Genomic DNA, 7,833 nt, shown 5'->3' on the forward strand with positions numbered 1-7,833 from the left:
TTGATTTGAGAAGAAACAACAGGATAATATTGATTCTCTCACCATTTAAACAAAGTCATTCTATTTCTACAGTCAAATCTTCTTTAATGTTGCTGTGGTTTACATATATTTATTTTTCTACAATTCTTGGGCATCTGTGGTTAATTTTTTTTCTAAATACCTGATGTTTTCATCCTGTCATCGATGAGACCACTTAAAAGCTCTTAAAATTTTTTTCTAAGAGTTTTATACTACTAAAACATAGAAAACTCAGCTTCTTTTCTATACTGATTTTTGTATATTGATGAAATAACTCAGGAGCTGTAATTATAACTTGTAGACTGTTCATTCATCTGCAATGATTACATCATACACAGATGCTTTGCTTCATTATTGAAACCTGTATCTTTTTATTTTGTCTTATCCCACTGTACAGTATTGAGAAGAAATCTTAACTGACACTAGTCTTTTTTCACCTTGTACTCACAATGAAGAATTCTTAACAAGTCTCCATTAATTACACCTTTCTGTTTCCTGAGTTCTCTTGCTTCTCTAGAAAACCTTTGTTTCTTTTCAAGTGTCATCTCTCCCAGGAATATTTCCATTCTTCCAGCCTGAGTTCCCCGCCTCTATCCATGCATTTTGCTAAGGTGTTGCTTATTCATAGTAGGTTCGAAGGAGTGCTCTGATAGTTTCTGTAGTCCATTACTGGAACTCACACGGTGACTAGCACACAGAAAGAAATCTGGCAAAGAGCTAGCTGATGGAAGAGTCCTTGAAGGGGCACATTGTGGTTGTCTTTTTTTCCCTGCATGTGCTTTTGGTGTACTTGCTCCATCCTCATAGCCAATACTTTCATTAAAAGGGGAAATTTGAAAAACAGACTGAATGGAATTCATTATAAAGTGTTACGGACCAGGAAAAAACTGAGGGCAACTATGTGTGGTTTCCGTTCTCCCAGAGAGAAGGCCTATAAATCCTCACTCTAGTGAACATCAGAGAGACCAGAAGGCTTGCATCTGCCAACAAAATATACATGGAAAAATGCACAAATCACATCCAAACAGAATCTTTGAAAAGAAAACTCTGTGTGTGTGTGTGTGTGTGTGTGTGTGTGTGTGTGTGTGTTTAGTTTTGTGTTTTTAGGTTTGCTGTTGTTGTTATTGTTGTTCCTATCAATAGTCATACCTAATGAATAAGGGTCATTTTAGAACTCTTGGCTTCTCCTTCAGTCTGGGTTTCATGGCAATTCCAGCAATTAGCATTAACGTAACAACAGGTAACATGAGTGAGAGAGAGCTAATTTTTGCTGATATAAACCATTGTGCCTTGAAGGTTTGAAGGTTAACTTTCTGCCCCAAGTACAACATAACCTCAACCTGGAAGGCAGCTTCTCCACCCCTCTGATGTGCACAATTGCAGTTAACTCAGCTCACACTATCATCTCTGACTGTTCATTTGTATGTGTTTGTTTGTGCATGAAGGATGGATGAGTCTACTATGTGTGTGCATCTCTCTGCATGTGCAGAGGTCACAGGAGGACCTCAGGTGTTGTGACCTGTCACTCTCTACCTTACCCTATGAAGACAGGTCTCTCATTGGCCCCTGGAGCCAACAATCTCCAACAATCCTCCTGTCTTTGCATCCAATTGCTCTTCTAGTGCTGGGGTTATAGGCATATACATGGCCACACATGTTTTTTTATATAGGGTCTAGAATTTGAGTTCAGTTTCTCATGTTTATGCAGCAAATGCTCTTGTTCATTGACCCATCTCCTCAGGCCTCATTTAAAAAATTAATACTTACTCTTCAGTGATACATAATATTCTGCTATTGAAAGAAATGAATACCCTTTATCTTTCCTAAATTAAGTTCAAAGTGTATAAGTAAGGCAGAAGCTTCCAGTTGTCTATTAAAATATGTATATGCTTATGTTGTCCACCCACAGTATTCATAGGGACAATAGTCCTAGAACCTCAGTGTTAACAGGGACAGTAGCCTATAGCCTCAATATTAACAAGGACAATAGCTTAGAACCTCAATATTAACAGGGACAATTGCTTAAAACCTCAATATTAACAGGGACAATATCCTAGAGCCTTAATGTTAACAGGATCAGTATCTTAGAACCTTATTGTTTATAGAAGTATTACTTCTAGCTAACTAACGTTAACTTTCACAGACTCCCTTACTCAAAACTCTATTCTATCTAATAAAAAAGAAAACCAGCAGAATTCTTCCAAGTAGAGATTCTGGAAAATTGTTTTTCTGACAAGTGGGACAGGCTTCTGTTTCGTGTCATTTGCCTTGTGCTCTCTCTAATTATTCTTGGGCATGTCTTGAGGCTCAGCAGTCACCTTGTGTTCATGAAGTAGTCAGCTGTTATAGATGGAGGGTGGGACGTTAGAAGACATCTTGAGAGAATTTCTTAAAAGCAATACCAGATGTAGGCTAGCTAGTTCTAAACTTTTTGTTACTAGAAAAATAAAACCCATATAAATCCCCTGTGTCAAACCCACTCTTTTAGAGTTTTCTACCATGGGGTAGGAAAAATATTTAGCCAACATGGTAGATGTGCATGAGTCAAGATTTCCCAATATCAGTAGACGTGACTTTTTCAGCCTGACAATTATTTGCTGAGAAAAGCTGATGCCTTGTAGGATTCTAGGCAGTGTCCTTAGCTTTTACCTACTAGAGAATAATAGCAACTCTGCCAACTGTGCATTTGTTTTCTGTCACTATATTAAACCCGGGAGAGAACCAACATATTAAGAGCAAAGTTTCAGGACCGGGTGGTGGCAGGGTACACCTTTAATCTCAGCACTCAGGAAGCAGAAACAGGTGGATTTCTGTACTTTCCGGGTCAGCCTAGTTTAAGAAACAAGTCCCTGGATGGCCAGGGCTGTTCCACAGAGAAACCTTGTCTCAAAAAAAAAAATGCATACCCCCCCAAATAGTAGGAATACTTGGGAGAGGAAAACCACTCACCTCACAGCAAAAGGCAAAAGAAGGAGTCCAGGCATCACTCTGGGGATGAGTCTTTGACAGTTGGGCCTTTTGGAAACAGTCAAGAACATCAATAGAGTAAATTATAGAAACAAAAATGTCTCCAGGATATTGCCGATTTTCCTTGCCTGATGTGCCCTGAGCAGTATTTGCTGAATGCCATTCAGAACGAGCTTTAAATGTCATCATCTGATGACAGAGGCCCCCTTTACTTTTCAAGGCCTGTTCTTTGTTTTGAGCAGCTAAAGGGATAACATGGGTAAAGGAGAAAAGACTTTGGACCAAGCTTGAGACATGAGTGACTCAGTACTTTGATACTCAAGACACTTAAAAGAAAACTGATTAATTAATGTATAATGTCCTGCCTCACACAGAACCCTTCACTTCCATCTTTGAGATACTTCACAGAAAATTGTGACATTTGTGGCACTTTTGTGTCAGGGAAGGTGCTGTTTTTGAATGGGAAAGAATTCTTTCCTGGATGTCCTTAAATAACACTACTGATGACACTGTTCTGAGACCAGTGATGCTCCAGGCAGGAGCCTGCTCTACTTTCTGTGCTGTACGAAAACACCCTGACCCAAAAGCAATGCAGAAAGAGGAAAGGAAAAGGTTTCTTTGGCTCACTATTCTGACAGCCCATTAGTTCAGGGAGACTAGCACAGCTAGTCAGATCACAGCCACACAGTCAAGAGCATAAATACATCTTTGCTCCCTGCTTCATGATCAGCTACCTTTTTCTACTCTTACACAGTTCAGAGCCCAGCCCATGGAAAAGACACTGTTATTTAGGGTAGGTCTTCCCATGTCAATTAACAATAAATACAATCCCACAGACATGTCCACAGGCCAACCTGAATCTAGGTAATTTTCCAACAAGACTCTCTTCCCAGGTGATACAGATTGTATCAAATTGACAGTTAAAAGTGACCAACTGAAGGCCACACTGTGGACTGGTAAGCAGGAAAGTTCATGTTTTTCAGCTCTTTCCCTCCCCTCCCACTTCAACAGAGAGCTAGGAAATGCCCTTAGCATCAATTTATAGGACCCCGGACAGAATTCTGAGACCCCAGAAGAATTCTGAGGGCTTACGAAATGGATTTGGGCATTGTATGAAAGATGGTTAGCACTCCCCTTGACAAAGACAGAAGAGGTCTTCAGGCCTAAGAACACCCATACAGTTAAGGCACTTCTACCTACTTTGTACCATCTCATCAACATGTTTCAGCTGGCTTCTGTGTTTCTCACTCAAGGCTCTCTTTCAGGCTCCTCCTATCCTTTGGGTTCCCTGTACTTGCACCTTCAGACTCCTCTCCCAGATCCTAATTTTTCTGATAATCTTGGTGTGCCACATTGTGCTTCAAGCAACATACTCTTGAGAAGGCCAAACCAATTTCAGACCAGGCAACACTCCCCTTCCTAGTGCACCTCAAACCAAGGATGTGTCGTGGAGGCTAGAGAAAGGCCACCCCAGTTCTTAAAATCATCCTGTGCCAGCCCTCTGGTTCTCATCACTCAGCTCCCAGAAAAGATGGCTCACACACCTAGTCTCTATTGTGTCTATACTTTATAGAGAAACAGGTAGGTTAGAAAAGACCCAGTGCCATTCCTTGATTCAAGTGTCTATAGCATTCTGGAGTCAGAGGCCATCAAGGCTTTTAACACAGTCATCCAATGCCCCTTACCTTACTGGACCATTTGCACACCAGGCTCCCTTACCAGAGGCTCAGTGCTACTGTTATACTAAAGAGGAGGCCATATAACTTCTATATGCCCTTTCCATGCTGGGAAATCCAAAGGCAGGCCCTGACAACATTAAGATCAATGCAGGTAGCTCCAGAACAGACCTCTGACCTCTCCCCAGACCAGTTAGACCTGCACAGTTTATGACTTTTTAAATGTAGGCCAGGCTTGCCTATAATCCTCCTGCCTCTGCTTCTAAAGTACTGGGATTACATATATACAACAGCATATTCAATTTGCTTATAACTGTCTAAACCAAAGTACTTCCTTGATCACCAGAGGCCTCCATTCTCCTGGAGTAGGCATGGTAATAATATAAATTGGGGGAGTCAAGTAGTAGAATACATGAAAGCTGAAGGATGAATCATCTGGGAGAAGGAAGGAAATCAGCCAAAGTGACATGCATTATGTATGAAAAGGCCACAATGGAACCCATTACTTTGTGTGTTCCTTTAAAATATTAATTAAAAAATAAAATTAAGTTATATGATTTTAAAGTTGGCCATTGCACTTGATATTGAATATCTTTCATTGGCAGAGCTGGAGAGATAGCTCATTTGGTAAATTGCTTGTGGTGCAAACATGACAATTTGAATTTAATCTTTAGAACCCATGTTTTTTTTTTTTTTTTTAATGGGCATGGTGGAATGTGCTTACTGGGGAGGTAAAAACAGGAGAATCTCTGGGGATCATTGGCCAGTCAACCTGACCAAAAATGGTGAGTTGTAGGCTAAGGGAGAGACCCTGAATCAAAAGCCAAAGTAGAAAGCTCCCATGGAAGTTGGCCTCTAGTCATAAACACATGCACCTACAAAAACATGTACTTGTATGCACCTACATGCATACACACACATACACACACACACACACAAGTACATACAAAACAATCACCCAAGTACTAGATGACAATAGCAACAAATAAAGAACAAGAATAGAAAATACCCACTACCTGACTAGATTATGAGTTGCCTAGATTTGTTTGGGTCCTTTTTCCAATCAGATGGTTATTTTGAAATTCAGAAAGATTTCCTTAAAATGGTTTGAGTCTTTTGTCCTTTAATCCTTTTATATAGTAAGCTATAGTTATTGATTTACATGCACTGAACCATACCTGTATCTCTAGGATGAGGCTGACCTGATCATAGTGAGTGACCTTCTAATATGTTCTTGAGTTCAGCTTGCAAGTGTTTTATTAAGAATGTTGAGTGATTTTTCAGGAATAGGATAACTTCATGTAGAAGGAAAATATACCCTTATCTCTAACCCTGAACAAAACTCAGTGTCAAATATACCAAGGACCTCAACATAAGACCTGGCACCCTGAATCTGATAGAGGAGAAAACAGGAAATATGTAGAGGAATTTTAATCTAGCAATTTGATTGCTCTGACTGGAATATAGACACACCCTTAGGAAAACTCAGTGTCAAATATACCAAGGACCTCAACATAAGACCTGGCACCCTGAATCTGATAGAGGAGAAAACAGGAAATATGTAGAGGAATTTTAATCTAGCAATTTGATTGCTCTGACTGGAATATAGACACACCCTTAGTACACACCTTTAATCTCTAATGATGAAGGTAAGGTTAGTTTGTAGCAAGAAGCATCCATGTTTGAAAGTGATATATGATGGATGGACAGACAAAGTGATGAGAAAGATTTGACAGAATGAGTCAGAAATAGGATACACCGAACTCTCATAAGAATAGACATCAAGGGAGGGCTATTTAAGAGCAGTACTGGAAGAGAAAGAGGAATTGGAAGTCACTCAGTACACTCCTGTTCAGTCAGTTGATTCCAGGCAATGTAGTCAGTTCTGTTCAGTCAGTTAGGAGTCAGTGTAGTGAGTGCAGTGAAGTTGAGCACATTCATGAGTTCATGCAGTTCAGTGCAGGCCAGCAGAGGCGGTTGACGCCAGAGAACAAGAAGGAGCCATAAGATTAGAACAAATTGCCAGAGTAAGTATGAGGCCAAGCAAAGTAATTTAGTGAGAAACTGAGAGAAGCCTGAGTGAATCAGTCAAGGAGTTTGAGCAAGAACAACTGAGTTGAATCAGCCAACCAGAGTTCAGAAAGACCTAGAAAGAGTGAACATATTCAGCAGTAAATCTTAGAGGCTGAAAACATTCTAGGACTAGATTAGATTGTACAGAGGCTACAATTACATCTAGCAAACAAATGTTACTTTTACAGAAATGCTTAAACCTGTACACATAGTAAAGGACTTTCTGAACAGAGCTCCAGTAGCACAGCCATTAAAACTGTTAACAAATAAATGTCATGAAACTAAAAAAGTTTCTGAATAGCAAACATTCTCATCATTTGAGTGAAGAGGAAGCCTACAAAACAATGAAAATATTTATTAACTATATACTTGGCAGAATGCTAATGTCTAAAATATACAAAGAACCAAAATAAAATAAAAACCTAAACATCAAGAAAACAAGCAATCTGATTTAAAAACTGGGTCATAAAACCAGAGTTCTCAAAATATAAAATACAAATCTTTGAGAAATATTTTTAAAGTGTATTAACACCCTTAGATATCAGGGAAATGCAAATTAAAACTATTTGAGATGTCATTTTATCTCAGTGAGAAGGGCTAATATAAAAAACACAAACAATGGCAATGACTGGCATGGATGTAGAGTAAGAGGAACACTTATTCACTGTTTTTAGGAATGTAAAATAATTCAGCCACTATGGAAATCATTATGTAAGCTCCTCAAAAGGCCAGAAATATACTACTACTCCTGGTTATATTCCCAAGGAACTCTATATCCTACTACATACAGAAACACTTGTTCATTGGATGTTTTCAAGAAATGAAAATAGCCTAGATGCCCATTAACTAATAAGTGAATAATGAAAATGCAGTCCAAACACAACATAACATTATTCAGCTGTAAAAAAAAAAGTGAAAGTGTAAAATTCAAAGGTAAATGGATGGAACCTGAAATAATCAGACACAAAAAAGGACAAATTCTGAAAAGTTCTCTCTCTCTCTCTCTCTCTCTCTCTCTCTCTCTCTCTCTCTCTCTCTCTCTCTCTCTTTCTCTCTGTCTCTGTCTCTCTCTCTGTGTGTGTCTCTCTCTCTCTTGCTC

At 39.2% G+C, this 7,833-nt stretch overlaps 1 non-coding gene across 1 annotated transcript; it reads left to right on the forward strand.

The window, feature by feature from the left end:
* The first annotated feature begins 4,090 nt into the window (after nucleotides 1-4,090).
* Nucleotides 4,091-4,212, forward strand: LOC117695664 (U6atac minor spliceosomal RNA). The gene has a single exon (XR_004604697.1). It is a non-coding gene; the product is annotated as a U6atac minor spliceosomal RNA (small nuclear RNA).
* The last annotated feature ends 3,621 nt before the right edge of the window (nucleotides 4,213-7,833 follow it).

Source organism: Arvicanthis niloticus, chromosome X (assembly GCF_011762505.2).
Source record: "Arvicanthis niloticus isolate mArvNil1 chromosome X, mArvNil1.pat.X, whole genome shotgun sequence".
NCBI lineage: Eukaryota > Metazoa > Chordata > Mammalia > Rodentia > Muridae > Arvicanthis > Arvicanthis niloticus.